At 52.2% G+C, this 13512-nt stretch overlaps 1 protein-coding gene across 2 annotated transcripts in view; it reads right to left on the bottom strand.

Annotated features, from left to right (window-relative positions):
- Positions 1–13512, bottom strand: part of PIK3R2 (phosphoinositide-3-kinase regulatory subunit 2) — a 39239-nt gene that overhangs the window by 24371 nt on the left and 1356 nt on the right. Inside the window, exon 2 of one of the 2 annotated variants that reach the window (XM_077842049.1) lies at positions 11000–11071. The exons of the other annotated variant lie outside the window; for it this stretch is intronic. The gene's annotated coding sequence lies outside the window, so the exon portion shown is untranslated. The remainder of the gene's footprint in view (positions 1–10999; positions 11072–13512) is intronic. 2 annotated transcript variants of the gene reach the window in all.

Raw genomic sequence — 13512 nt, forward strand, 5'->3', positions numbered from 1 at the left:
TAAAGTTACGGTGCTGTGTAACTCAGGGGTGTTCGTATTGGCCACATTATTGAGCTACCTAAACAGGAAAGCAACACAACAGATCTAGATAAGCATCCTTCAGCACCCAACTGAAAGACAAAGGGGCAGCTGTTAGCATCAAGGATCCTGCCTCTGACAAGGCTGGTTTTGCCAAAGCTGGAAGCCTGGCACACAGAAGAACCCTAAAGGGTTAAAAGCCCCTCTCAGGCAAGGAAGGGGCCAGGCAACAGCTCCGTGTCCAGTCTGGTGGCTTCAAAATGCTTTGGTTCTAGCTAAGGACCGCTGTGCTTGGCCACCGTATGAACCACGGGCAGTGCTCCTGGTGGGAAGAGAGCTGCAGGGTCTCAGCCAGCGATCGCAGGGGACTGCAGCCCAGGGCCTGGCCAAGCATGGCAGAATTATGGGATCCCACCACAAAGGGGGTGTGCTCCAGCTGGGAGTGGGCAGAGGGGCAGCTACCCAGTAAGTGGGATAACTACTTGAGTCCTTGCATCAATACGTTTCCTGGCACAAGCTAAATGAAGCTAGCCGGCACACGTTTAACTAATCTGGCTTTAAGCCGATCGTAAGATGTGTGTTAGAACAAAGCCTGCAGGACCCACATGCTCTCAGGATGCAGAGGGGATGCAGGAGCAGCCTGGAGCCACCCACCTGCAGCCTGTTGGCATCTGACAGCTGCAAACATTTGCACTGCAGACCAGATATGCTGTGGCAGGGCACATGGGCTGCAGCCAGCAGCGTCCCCACAGCTAAAGCACATTTGGCCCTTTAATCGCCATGCTCCACTAGGTAGCTTTGGCCCCCAGCTACTGTGCTGGGGAAGGGACTAGCCCCCACTTATGGCTGCTGAGGTTTCTGCTTTTTGAATTAGCTAACCTGGAGAGGGAGGACTCCTAGCGGGGCCCACCCACCCCCCCCCCCCCCCAGGTAGTGCAGGCTCGCTCTATTCCTAGGGGCCGTCTTGAGCAGTCTGTGCCCCAAGTGACAGGGCTCCCTGCCTTCCCACGGGACATTACTGCATGGCTTCTGTTTCTGCATTACTTCTGGTTTCTGTTCCCTTTGCTGTTGTTCTTAGTTAGCTCCTCCAGCTGCTCACCATCTGCACTGAGTCCAGCTCCTGCCAGGGTTCCAGATTTCACTGGCCCTCCGACCCTGGCGTCTGACAAGTTCTCTTTGCAGGCAGAAGACGCGCACAAGCTTGGAAGCCAGCCACGGAGGGAGTGCAGAATGGCTACGGTGCTGGCCCAGGGCGTTCCGGGCAGGAACCATCTCCACACCCCCTTTTCCCTTCACCCAGTGCCCAGCAGAACAGAGCCCTGACCCTGCCTGAACCTCCAGGTGCTACAGGAGCAGTGGAGACTGTGCGAGGTGTGCTCAGATGGCACATCCCCGTCTCTATGGAGTCACGCTGACAGCATTCGGAGCAGCACTTCTGAAGGTCACAGGAACCAGCCCGTTCGACAGCGAGCATCTGATTAGCCCCCAGCACGAACCCAGCTAGCAAAAGCCAGGGCTATTTTTAGGAGTAAACAAACGCTGCTGAGATGGAGGCACGAGGAGGCTCCGTCCCATAATTAGAGATGCATGGATGTTTTAAATTTGCCCTGTGAGGAAGCCATGTGTTTTTGCAGAGCTGCTACTGACCAAGAGAGATGGGTCTGTTTGGGGCTGGCCATTGGCCCCCAGCTGGGCTGGGTTAGTATGCAGGGACACCAAATGAATGATGTGGTAACATCAAAGTGTCTGTCAGTTACCAAGTTCCTGGTGAGAGCAGAAAGCTCATTCTGAACCCACAAGAGTCCCGCTCAGGGTCAGGATTTTGATCCCAGGAGCTCGTCAGACTGATGGGCCCAGTCAGACCTCACTGCGCCAGTCCCACGTCCAGCTCTTACCATTTCCCCTTCAGGGTTCTGTGCTCACTCATGTGGGACTTGTCCAGACACCAGCTGCCTCCAGCTTCCCCAAGACAATTCAGCCTCTGCGCCCAACAGAGTATCCAAGTTACTGTCATGCGGCCACAAGAGCACCCCGGATATCTGGTATCACTGGGGCAGAGGGGTGTTTACAGACACCTTTTTCCAAGCACCACACCCCATTTCCCCTTTGCTCTCAAAAGCAACGAGCTCCACTCCAGACCCAGAACAGCATTAGCTCTCTGCCCAAATCCAAGCGCTTTCCTGACACAGGCTTTGGGAACCCTGGGAGAAAGAATGACAAACCACTCAGTTACTCACACCCAAAGGCTCCATGTTGGTACACAGACAAGACAGCTCTGTGTTACGTTCACCAGTACCCAGGACATCTCAAACCCTGAACAACATCCCTCTGGACTCCGATGCCAGCCCCACTGAAAGCTGCTGGTGCTTTTGTTCTAATCCTGCGGGAACTGGCTTGAAGCCTTGGAGCACCCCTCTGTATGCGTGCAGGTCTCAGGGTGCTTTACAGACTGGGAGTTAACACAGCAGCTCACAGACGAGGACAGCTATAGAGAGGTTAACCAGCTTCCACAGACCCAAGAACAAGTGGGCATGCAGCTCAGAGACCCCATTTCTACCTTCTATAAGGCCCTCCCCACTTTGTATCATCAGACCTGTGGCGGCCAATAGGTTATGAAACAGACAGGGTTCTGATGCACAAGGAGGAGACACGGTGGGTAGGAAACAGCAAGGTGATGGCCATGAAAGACTCTGCAAATAAGGTGAGAGGGGAGAATGTCTGTAACCATGAGTTCACTTGTCTGGCAGCGATCTGCACCCTCTTCCCGCTAAGCAAAGTGAAGGCTCCTCTCAGCCAGGAGCTGGGTACCTGCGAGTTCTGTTAGATTCAAAACCTGAACCAGGCTGACAACGTGCCACCCTCCCCAGCGATAACCCCACTGCATCACACCAAGTGCAGCTGGGGGGAGGAGACTGCCCCTGTCAAAACCTCCAACTCTCCCCCACATGGGAACTTGGGCGAATTCTTAATGTAGTTGGTGCAGAGCTGAGGGTCTGGGACCCTCGGGTCCTGACATTCCCTTCCTTAATGTCTGGCCCCGAGACTCTTTCCCGGTCTGCATGGCACAGTCTAGGATTTCATGCCCCCAAAGCTCTGCCCTAGTCTGATGCCCCCAAAGGGGCCGATGATGTTCCATGCAAACCCCAGCCACACCATCGCCCAGGGGCAGGTCCTAGAAGGAGCCGGTTCTTCCCTAGCTGTTGAGTTCTGTGACTACAGGCTCATGATTCACCAGTGGCCAAAAGTCACGCAAAAGACACTCTGCATCTACAGCTGGCCTCACCAACCAGCAGCAAGCAATCTGTCCCAGGACCCCAAACGAGGTTTCCACCACAGCCAGCCTCGTCCTAACTGCAGCTAGGCCAGGTTCATGCCAGAACCGCAAGTTCTTGCTCTGGGATCGTTAGTTCCACCCAAGGGATGCTTGCTGGCACCTCCCATTCCTCTTCCCATTGTGACCCCTCACATGACAACCTGGTAAACCCCAGAGACACAGAGCCATGGGGTGGCATCCACAGCCCCCCCCCCCCCCCAGACATGGGGCGACAGGGCAATTCACAACACACTGTTTCATTACAAAGGAGCTTCCTCTTCCAAACGAGGGGGCCTTCTGATTGGTTGAGGCTGGCCCTCTAAGCCAATCAAACCACAGACTGTCACAGGACCGACACCTCTCACTCCAGAGAGGCGCTCTGGGTTTGCCCTCCTGGGTTTAATTCCCAACAGTGGCTCCTTGGCATGGGCGAAGTGGTAAGACAGCGTGCCCCTGCAGCGGCTGGCTCTCCTAAGGCCTCCTCAGCTCTGGCCTCACGGGCCACCCGTTATACCCCATCCCTATGGGCATCTCCTGAGCGCCAAATGGTGGGGGATCCCTTGCTGCCGTCAGCCTGGATGCGGGTAGTGACGGAGCCACGCAGACTGGCCTTACTGCAAGGCTCCCCGGTTCGTTTGGATCTGGGCTTGTGACTTTAACCAAGGCGCCAAGTCCTGCCAGAACTTTGGCTCCAAACCTAGGACCTGGGAGACTGTGCATGCAGGTGGTGTGGGAGGGGACAACCCACTGCAGGGAGGCACTTCCTCCGGAATCTCTCTGCTGATTAGGTGCCAGATTCACACCCAGGCCACGCGCACACCACGAAGCAGGCCATTTCCAGGACTGCATTTTAAGCACAGCCGCCCTGTGACACACCAGTGTGTTTCCACCCCGGCAGAAGGGGAAGAGAAGCTCCCTGGGGCGCCGTGGCAGGCAGAGGGAGAGCCCTTGTGAGTCCCCTGGGTGCAGGGTACGGAGCTGCACAACAGCATTTCAGTGGAGGATACAGTGAACCTTTCCCTCCACTGGTTGAAGTGTCTGCAGTCCCTATTCCCCTCTGGCCGGGGAGGCTGTCACACACCCAGAGCAGTTAAACAGCACACACAATATCCAAGTGCAGACTCCCTACCTGCTGCCTGAGGCCTCTGCAGAGTGAAGCCTGCAGTAATCCTGCAACTTTGGCTGTCCCTGTGAAACAGCGTGAACAGAAAGCTCCCCTGCACAGGCAGCTTTGTGAGGTGAGCAGCAGGTCGTAATCTGCACAGACTGACCACGAGCTCTTTGGGCAGGACCATCCTGTACTATGTGTCTGAACAGCACCTGGCCCAACGAGGCCCCTATGGGGCTACTGCGATAAAAGTGCACCTTTAAAACACCAGAGTGAAATCCTCCTCTGAGCCCCGGCACTGGGACGGTGAGGAAACTGCTGTCCAGCCCCACCTGACTCCCACTACAGCAGCATCTGAGCGCCTCACAATCTTCAAGGTATTTATCAGTGTCCTTATCCCCAGTGCTCAGAGCGGCTTAGTCAAACAGGGAGTCTGGGGCAGAGCAGGGGCTGGAACCCAGGTCTCCCATGTCCTAGGGCATAAACCCTAACCACGGCACCCTCCTTCCTCTCTGATTGAGGGGGCTACAGCAAACTGTTTAAAACTGCCCCACTTTGCAAGAAATCCTAAGCTATAGGATGGGAGCCACTTTGGAGCGCCACTGAGAACTGCAGAAGCTCTGACCTGTTTTGGATCCCAGAATCTCGATGCCAGAAGAACACGATGAATGTGAGCAAGCCGGTGGTACGGTGGAAGGAAAGGCACATCTCAAACCACAGTGCTGCAGCCCAGGCAAGGGCACCGCGAGTTCACGCTGTCCTGGCATGGCAGCCGCCGAGCGGAACAGAGCTCTCGCTTCCAGAACTCAGCCAGCTCCAGCCAGGAAAATATTACTTCATACTCCACAACATAAAGAAGGAGAGGATTAAATTCAGCTTTCTGCCCCTCGCCCCTCTGAACTCTGCCTGATGTGGGGGGACAGCCAAGAGTCAGCAAAGCGGTGGCAAGTGCCCCAGCAGCAGGGGGTCTGAGCAGCGCCGTGCAGCTGCTGCATGCCAGGAAGGGTGCAAGCTGCCAAGGAATGTGCCAGTTTCTCCTCTGCCGTGGAGGGTAAGTCCCAGCAGAGAACCCTGGAGCAGCATGGAGAACAGGCGCACTGGGGTTAGCGCCTCTCTTGCTAAGGGGAACAAAGCACCTACCACATCCCCGGGAATCCCAGCACAAAGCTTTAGGCACAACAAAGCACCTCTATGCTTGAGTCAGGATGGGGGAGGGAGAAACATGCCCCATTTGGTTTTCGAAGGGGATGCAAGGAGGCAAACACCAACAGTGGTGCAAGGAGTCTCTCCGGACAGAGGATCCCACAGCTCCATGAGGGTAAGGCGTGGGGGTGCCATTAACCAGATGACTTACCCTGACATCTTCCCTTCAGCCTGGGTGTCAGATAGCACACCACTGTGGAAAAGCTAAGTGCCCCCACACAACACCCCCCCCCCCACACACACACTCGGAGGGAGACCACGTTCTATGCTGCCTCCCCTCCACAGAGCCTCCGACAACAACGCATTCGCTCGAATGCACAAGAGTAAAGCTCAACTGAATTCAGACATGTGCTAAAGCAACCCCCTTACCAGCCTGCTCTCCTGGCTCAGCCAACCCAGCCGTTTGTGCAGCAGGGGCCAGGTAAAGCCTATTCAAAGCAAACAAGCCCACATCTCCAGTGTCTGCGCCTGTCCTCTGCAGGGGAAACAGTTGTTCTACATCCCGCCATAAATCCAGGAAAGCAGCTTAACTGTGTGCGCGCAGTGGCAACCACCGGTCAGGAACCCTTGGCGCCCAATGGAAAGCAGAGGACAGAATTTGTGCTAAGGGATGGGGCTTATGTGCCAAATCCCATAAACAGATATCTGGAGGGTACCAGCAGCTCCAATGCTTGGGAGTGAAGTCCCACAGCAGGGCAGTCAGCCAGGGATAGGGGCCATGCACATGCCTGTCCCAGGGGCATGCCCTCAGCATGGAGGTGGTTTAACATTGCGTAAAGACAGCAATTGTTTTCCCCAGCCCCCAAAAAACCCATAGTCCCTAGAATCCCCCACTGACTCGGAGGTGGAAGCCCGTTCTGAACACATGCACTGACTGCCTCCCTCACCACCAGGCTTCTCCTGGAGAGCACACAAGTAGCCACTCCGTGCCACAGCACAAAGGTCCCAAAGGTGAGGCCCTGCAAAAATTGCATGGGTTTTGGGTTTGTTTTTTTAATTCCTGGCAGTGTCCTGGGTGGACGTTCGAGTTTCATGTCAAGAGACATGCATGGCCAGTGAGCCCCCACCGCACTGCTGTGATTGTCCCATAGCAGGGAGGCTGACATGGGCATCCCCGCTTCTGCTGGGGTGGCTAGTGGGGTGATCCCAACCTGGAGGGGGCAGGCCAGGAAAGGGGCCTGACTCCTTCACAGTGAGCTCCAGCCCAGACTGCCCCTGCTGCTTCCTGTCCCGCCAGAGGGGTGGCACAGACACCCCAGTGATTAAGAGCCCAGCCACCACAGGCCCCAGGAGGCCAGGGGAGACACCGCAGCATCAGCTGTTGAAGAGCTGAGACCAGGATCCTCTGCTCGGAGAGGGTCTATCCCATCCTGCAACCACGACCACCAGGCCAGGGTCTCCTCACGCCCCAATCCCCTCACCTCCAGAATAGCCAGCCCCAAACCCCCAACGGCCGATGGAGCAACTCTGCTCTCCTGGCCGCCACACAGAGTATGGGCTCCCGGACCCGAGTACCAAAGCTCAACTTCCCATCATGCCCCCTCTTCACCAAGCCAGCCTACATACCCCAATCAGGAGCAGGCAAGCAGTCTCCAAAGCCCCAGGGCCCAAAGTCCCCACCCAAACCCCACACAGTGTGGGAGACTATAACACTAGATAAAACAAACACATTTGGATTTTTTTAATTTAAATCAGTTATGTAAACATTTTTCTTTTTAAAAATAAATCTGTTTACTGTTAAATTTGAAACTATGAAAACCTACGTTGAAGCCTAAACTTCCTATAATCTCCTAAAATCTTTTAAACAAAAACCAAGACTGCGCCAATGAGCTCTCTCTCCAGCTCTAAGGAGTTAAAGGGTGCTGCTGCTCTTTTAATTACAGAATTGCAGGAAAACATCTAGCTGTTGAGGTCAGCTCAAGCTAGATATTGTAAATGTGTCTCAATCTTAGAATCACAGAACTGGAAGGGACCTCGAGAGTCCAGTCCCCTGCACTCGTGGTAGCACAAAGTATTCTCTAGACCACTCCTGACAGGTGTTTGTCCAACCTGCTCTTAAAAACCCCCAGCGATGGAGATTCCACCACCTCCCTGGGCAATTTATTCCAGTGCTTAACCACCCTGACAGTTAGGAAGTTTTTCCTAATGTCCAACCCTAACCTCCCTTGCTGCAATTCAACCCCATTGCTTCTTGTCCTATCCTCAGAGGTTAATAAGAAAATTTTTTCTCCCTCCTCCTTTACAATCTTTTATGTACTTGAAAACTGTTATTATGTCCCCTCTCAGTCTTCTCTTTTCCAGACTAAACAAACCATTTTTTTTTTCAATCTTCCCTCATAGGTCATGTTTTCTAGACCTTTAATCATTTTTATTGCTCTTCTCTGGACTTTCTCCAGTTTGTCCAATCTTTCCTGAAATGTGGCCCCCAGAACTGGACACAATACTCCAGCTGAGCCCTTATCAGCGTGGAGTAGAGTGGAAGAATTATTACTCATGTCTTGCTTACAACACTCCTGCTAATACATCCCAGAATGATGTTTGCTTTTCTTGCAACAGTGTTACGCTGTTGACTCATAAGTAGCTTGTGATCCACTATGATCCCTAGATTGCTCTACCCTGGTACTCCTTCCTAGGCAGTCGTTTCCCATTTTGTATGTGTGCAAGGGATTGTTCCTTCCTCAGTGGAGTACTTTGCATTTGTCCCTATTGAATTTCATCCTATTTATTTCAGACCATTTCTCCAGTTTGTCCAGATCATTTTGAATTTTAGTCCTATCCTCCAAAGCACTTGCAACCCTCCCAGCTTGGTATCATCCGCAAACTTTATAAGTGCACTCTCTCTGCCATTATCTAAATCAGTGATGAAGCTATTGAACAGAACCGGACCCAGAATTATGTCACGTGCCGCAGGACACATCTGTTTTATTTTCGGTCACTACAATAGCACGAGCGCTGGTATTTACATCTTCCCTTTGGGAGCACTTCCAGTTTGCTGTGTGGAAAAGCTTTTGCGCCTCACTTCCTTCGGGAGTCAGGTTAGCTAGCAAGTGCTCTGAGAGCTGTGTCTTCAGCTGGACTAGTTCCTTCAAAGCTGGGAAACCAACGGGGAGCTGAAGCAGCAGGAGAGCTTGTTCCCCCCTTTATTCCAATCTAGGACTGAAAACTAAGTGGGAGAGTATTCATTCTAAACACTTGATGGTCATGGGGCCACGTTTTCAAAGGTCTTTAGGCACCAAAATCCCACCAGGCACCTAAGCAGACTAACTCCCATCACTCTTGGGACAGGGACCATCTTTTCACTGTGTCTGTACAGCACCTAGAATCAGAGCCCTGATGGGGGCCTACAGGTGTTACTGCAACACAGACAAACAATGACTGTCTTAATGATAACATACCAAACAGTACAGCGCTCCCATCCCCAGGCACTGGTTCAGTACTGACTCACAAGAGCACCACTCACAGACACCATTTCTGGGTTTCCCTTGGCGGTCTCCCATCCAAGGTCTCCTATCCAAGTTCCAATCAGGTACAACCCTGCTTAGCTTGAGGCTGGATGAGATCACAGCATGAGGGTGAGGTTCCAGGGAGGCCTCACTGGAAAGAGCCCCTTTATAGGAGAGTTTGAGCAAGATGTGACATGACAGCAGGCGAGGCGAGAACTCTGGGATGGGCACAGCATGAGGGAGGGATTGACCTGAGTGAAAGTGAGAAGCATTTACCTGGGGAGTATCTGCACAGTCAGACGGAAGCTGCAATACACTGAATTACTGGCTCTCACCACAGAAAAGAAGTGGGAACTGAAAGGTGAAAGTTGTTTGAGGTTCTCCAGTTTCTTGGCAGGTGACAGTCATGACCCTCCCAGGCATGCTGGGGGGCCTCCTTGGTCCCCCGTGACATGAAATACCCAGGTTTAGGATTAGTGGCCTTTGCAGTGAGTACTCCTTGCCAAGCACCACAAGCGCCTCTTCCTCTGGATGCCTTTGTTGTGTGTGGGCTGCAGTCCCGGCCCGCTGGCTGCTTTCACATAATCTCTCACCAGAGACTACGAGTATCTTCGCTGCAAAGAGTGGTGTGTACTTCGCTCGGGTTAAACTAGCAGTGTAGACCCAGCAACTCATCTTTTAACTCAGATTAGCTGCTTGAATGAACTCAAGCTGCTAACCCGAGTTAGGAACACACCTTTCATTTGCAATGACGATATACTCATAGACAGAGTTTCCTGAACCTGGCTGCCTCCTCCTGCCAAGAGCATGGACACAAAGGACCACGAGCGTCCTGTCCATGACTGTTACTCTGTGTGTATGCTAACGGGAGGCTGCTTCCTGCTTGAACTTCTGCAGTGTTAATGCAGCATTCTGCAGTTGATTTGTTACTGAAGTCGTGGACATGAAGGGGTATCTGAAATGTTTGGAAAGGAATAAAAAAAAAGTGCCCCTGCTAGAACTGTCCCATTGCTCAGTTATCCCTTAATTTGGATCCCTGAGTAGCCAGAGTAAATCACCCCCATTTTAGAAGCATCTTCTTTGCATGTTTGGTTTCCTGGAATACCTAATTTCAGAAGTAAAAGGCTAACTGTATTTTGGATATGTCACTCATCACTTACAATTCCAAAGCCAATAAGAAAATCTTTCAAAAGCTTGTAGCCACTCTTTCAGCTGAGGCATTTGTTGGGAATAATGTTATCTGTTCCCTGAAATATTTGGAATTATGCACAAGTTACTGAGCTGAGGGAGCTAGAGTCTAACTCAGAGTTCATTTTTCCTTTCTCAGCTTATCTCCCATTACTCAAATCACATCGGCTTCAGGCAGCAGCCGCTCCAGATCCTCTCTCAGGAACTAAGGGAGCCTCCAATATGATAAATATTTTCCACTGGAAACATGCATCAATTCCTCAACGGAGGCACTGATGCAGCCAGGTCCATTCTTCATTGGATTCCTTTTGATTTGTGGCTTCTCTCACAACCCAGAGTTTTTGGTCCAACAAGAGTTGGCTGAGGGAGGCAGGATTTTTTCCCATTCTAAGAGCAAAGTTGATGAATGTTGTTCCGAGTTCAAAATAAGGGGTGTGGAGTAATTACCCTTAGAAGTACCCAAGATGCAAGTATCTTAAGAAATGAGAGATGGGGACACAGTAACGGCTACTTTGAATTCCGCAGCAGGATCTGAGAGCAAGTCCAACAGGTCAGAGTACAAATAGATAATCGCGAAAGAAACCAAACTATCACCTGACCTTTCCCACATCCTGGAGATATTAGTGACTGCAGCATGGGCTAACACACTACTTTACCCTCCCATGTTAAACTTGGAGGGGGGGGAGGGAGGGGGAAGAGTAGAAAAATTATTTAGGCTGTATTTACTCAGCTGTCTTCATTCTCTGCTCTTGCAGTGAGAGTCACAGAGTGAAATCCCTGGTGGTTCTGAGAACTGCCCTAAAAATAAAAGAAATAATGCTGTATATATTAACGGGGGAGCAAAGGAGGCCACTGTTCCATTCCTGTCACTAGAAAGGCTGCTTAGCATCCAAAGGAGACAGCGTCAGCATTAAAGGTAAGCAAGCAGCCATATCATTTCAGGGTCCTCACACCTTCTCACTTTGTGGGAGCTCATTTTGGGGCAGTGATAGAAGGGTCTCAGCTAGCCAAATCCCACGCAACTCCACAAGATTTTATTCCCCACCCCAGTGTTAAACATCAGCCTTGGAAGTCAGTGGCCACAGAAGAAAGTTCCTCCCAAAGAGAATGAGAGTGTCCCTGCAATCTGATAAATAAAACTGCAAAATATACTATAAACAGGTCAGATTTGCTGCAGGTCTGCCCCTGTCTTTTAGAAGGCAGATATCTATGATGCATAGATTGGGACTTTGTAATGTTACATGGGGAAGAGGACTGCTTGGGTTTAGAGTAAGAGAAATTGCTACATTTCTCATCCCTTTGGATCAATCTTCCAGCTGCAATGAGTTTAAGAAGTGTTCATCAGTAGCCGTCCATATCAAAGCAATAATTCCTTCCACCAACTTCCTGGGTTCAGCTTTCATTTTACAAAATCATTTCAAGTCGGTCCCAGTACTTCTGGGTAGCACACGCAAAATGGCCCAGCTGCTAACACAAACAGATGGGGAGAGAGGCGCCCCTCTCCCAGCCCGGCCATTATTCCCATTTTTTAAAAATGTTAAACTTTCCAAACAGACATGACTGAGAAACCAAGCCAGGCAGTCGTTAATACACAGGAGGCCAGAATACAGCTGACAAGCCAAAGAAAGAGGCTTTCTGCCTGGAGACCCCCCAGAACGAGTGAATTCCTATCATCAGGCTCCAGGTATCTGCCATATGCAAAAAGGATGCCCACAATCCCCATTTACAGGCAGCTGCACTATCATGCCTGACACAAAGGGTTAAAGCCAGCCTCTAAAATGACAACAAAAGTCAGAGAGAGCTGCAAGCAGCAATCTCCATGTAGACTGCATGCAGAGGCCATTTAGCTCAACTAGGATCCCATCCTCCTCCCCCCAAAACTAGGCCTCTACAGGCAAATGTCACTGCCTGCTCCACCAACTTTCTCTCTAGAGCCACAATGGACCATGCCAAGTCTCCACCACACTCATTTGCTTGTCTGTTGGATCCCCATGCTCTGTTCAGTGCATTGGACACTAAGCCCCAGCAGGGTTTCTCTCTTTCCAAATCTGCGCAGGGCCCAACCCAGTGGGGTCCAGATCCCAGTCGGGGCCTTTGGCACCACTCACATCACCAACATGCACACCTCTCCTGGGCAGCGCTCCAAGTTCATTTCACAGCCATTTCAAATCCACTTTATGCTAAGGGCCTGCCTGTCCCCAGCCGGAGCCTGGAACAAGGCTTCAGAAACACCCTCCACATACAAAAAGAAAAGGAGTACTTGTGGCACCTTAGAGACTAACCAATTTATTTGAGCATGAGCTTTTGTGAGCTACAGCTCACTACATCTGATGAAGTGAGCTGTAGCTCACGAAAGCTCATGCTCAAATAAATTGGTTAGTCTCTAAGGTGCCACAAGTACTCCTTTTCTTTTTGCGAATACAGACTAACACGGCTGTTACTCTGAAACCTCCACATACACTGCCTCTCAGGGCCAGGTTCCTGACTGCCAGGCTCAGTCAAGACCCACTCCATGGTTTCTGAGGAAGTAAAAAGCCAGGCAGATGGAGTCAACATGAGTTTGGGGTTTTACATTCAAAATCCCCCTGTAACCAGTCCAGCCTACCCTGTACCCGCAGCCAACTGACAGCAACGGGGAAGGTCCTGCAGCCCCCTCCTCAGGCAAACTGAGAATGGCCCCCGGAGGGAAGAGCATCATCACCCAAGACATCTTCCTCTGAGCACTGGGGGCTCTTGCACTCCTCTGGGATGGCTGCAACGCATACAGCACCCCCTTGCATCGGGAGCCCCGTGCAGACAGCAGTCACTTTATACCATCCCCCCACTCCAGGAGATGGGATGGCATAATGCATGCACTATCTCCCTGAAGTGTGGCGGTGCAACGCGCCCAGCCGTGATACAATGGACACAGCCTCTCCCCCCACTGTCCCACCCTGAGATGGGAGGTTGCAATGCACAGCTGTCACCTCGAGCTCACTTTCCCCACACCTCCCCAGGGTAGGGGGTGCAGTGCACACAGCCACCCCCCACCTCCCCAGGGCGGGGGGGGTGCAGTGCGCATAGCCCCCCCCCCCCGCTCACCTTCCCCCACCTCCCCAGGGCAGGGGGGTGGAGTGCGCATAGCCCCCCCCAGCTCACCTCCCCAGGGCAGGGGGTGCAGTGCACATAGCCCCCCCCGCTCACCTTCCCCCACCTCCCCAGGGCATGGGGGTGGAGTGCGCATAGCTCCCCCCAGCTCA

The sequence above is a fragment of the Eretmochelys imbricata genome, chromosome 25, assembly GCF_965152235.1.
Source record: "Eretmochelys imbricata isolate rEreImb1 chromosome 25, rEreImb1.hap1, whole genome shotgun sequence".
Taxonomy (NCBI): Eukaryota; Metazoa; Chordata; order Testudines; family Cheloniidae; genus Eretmochelys; species Eretmochelys imbricata.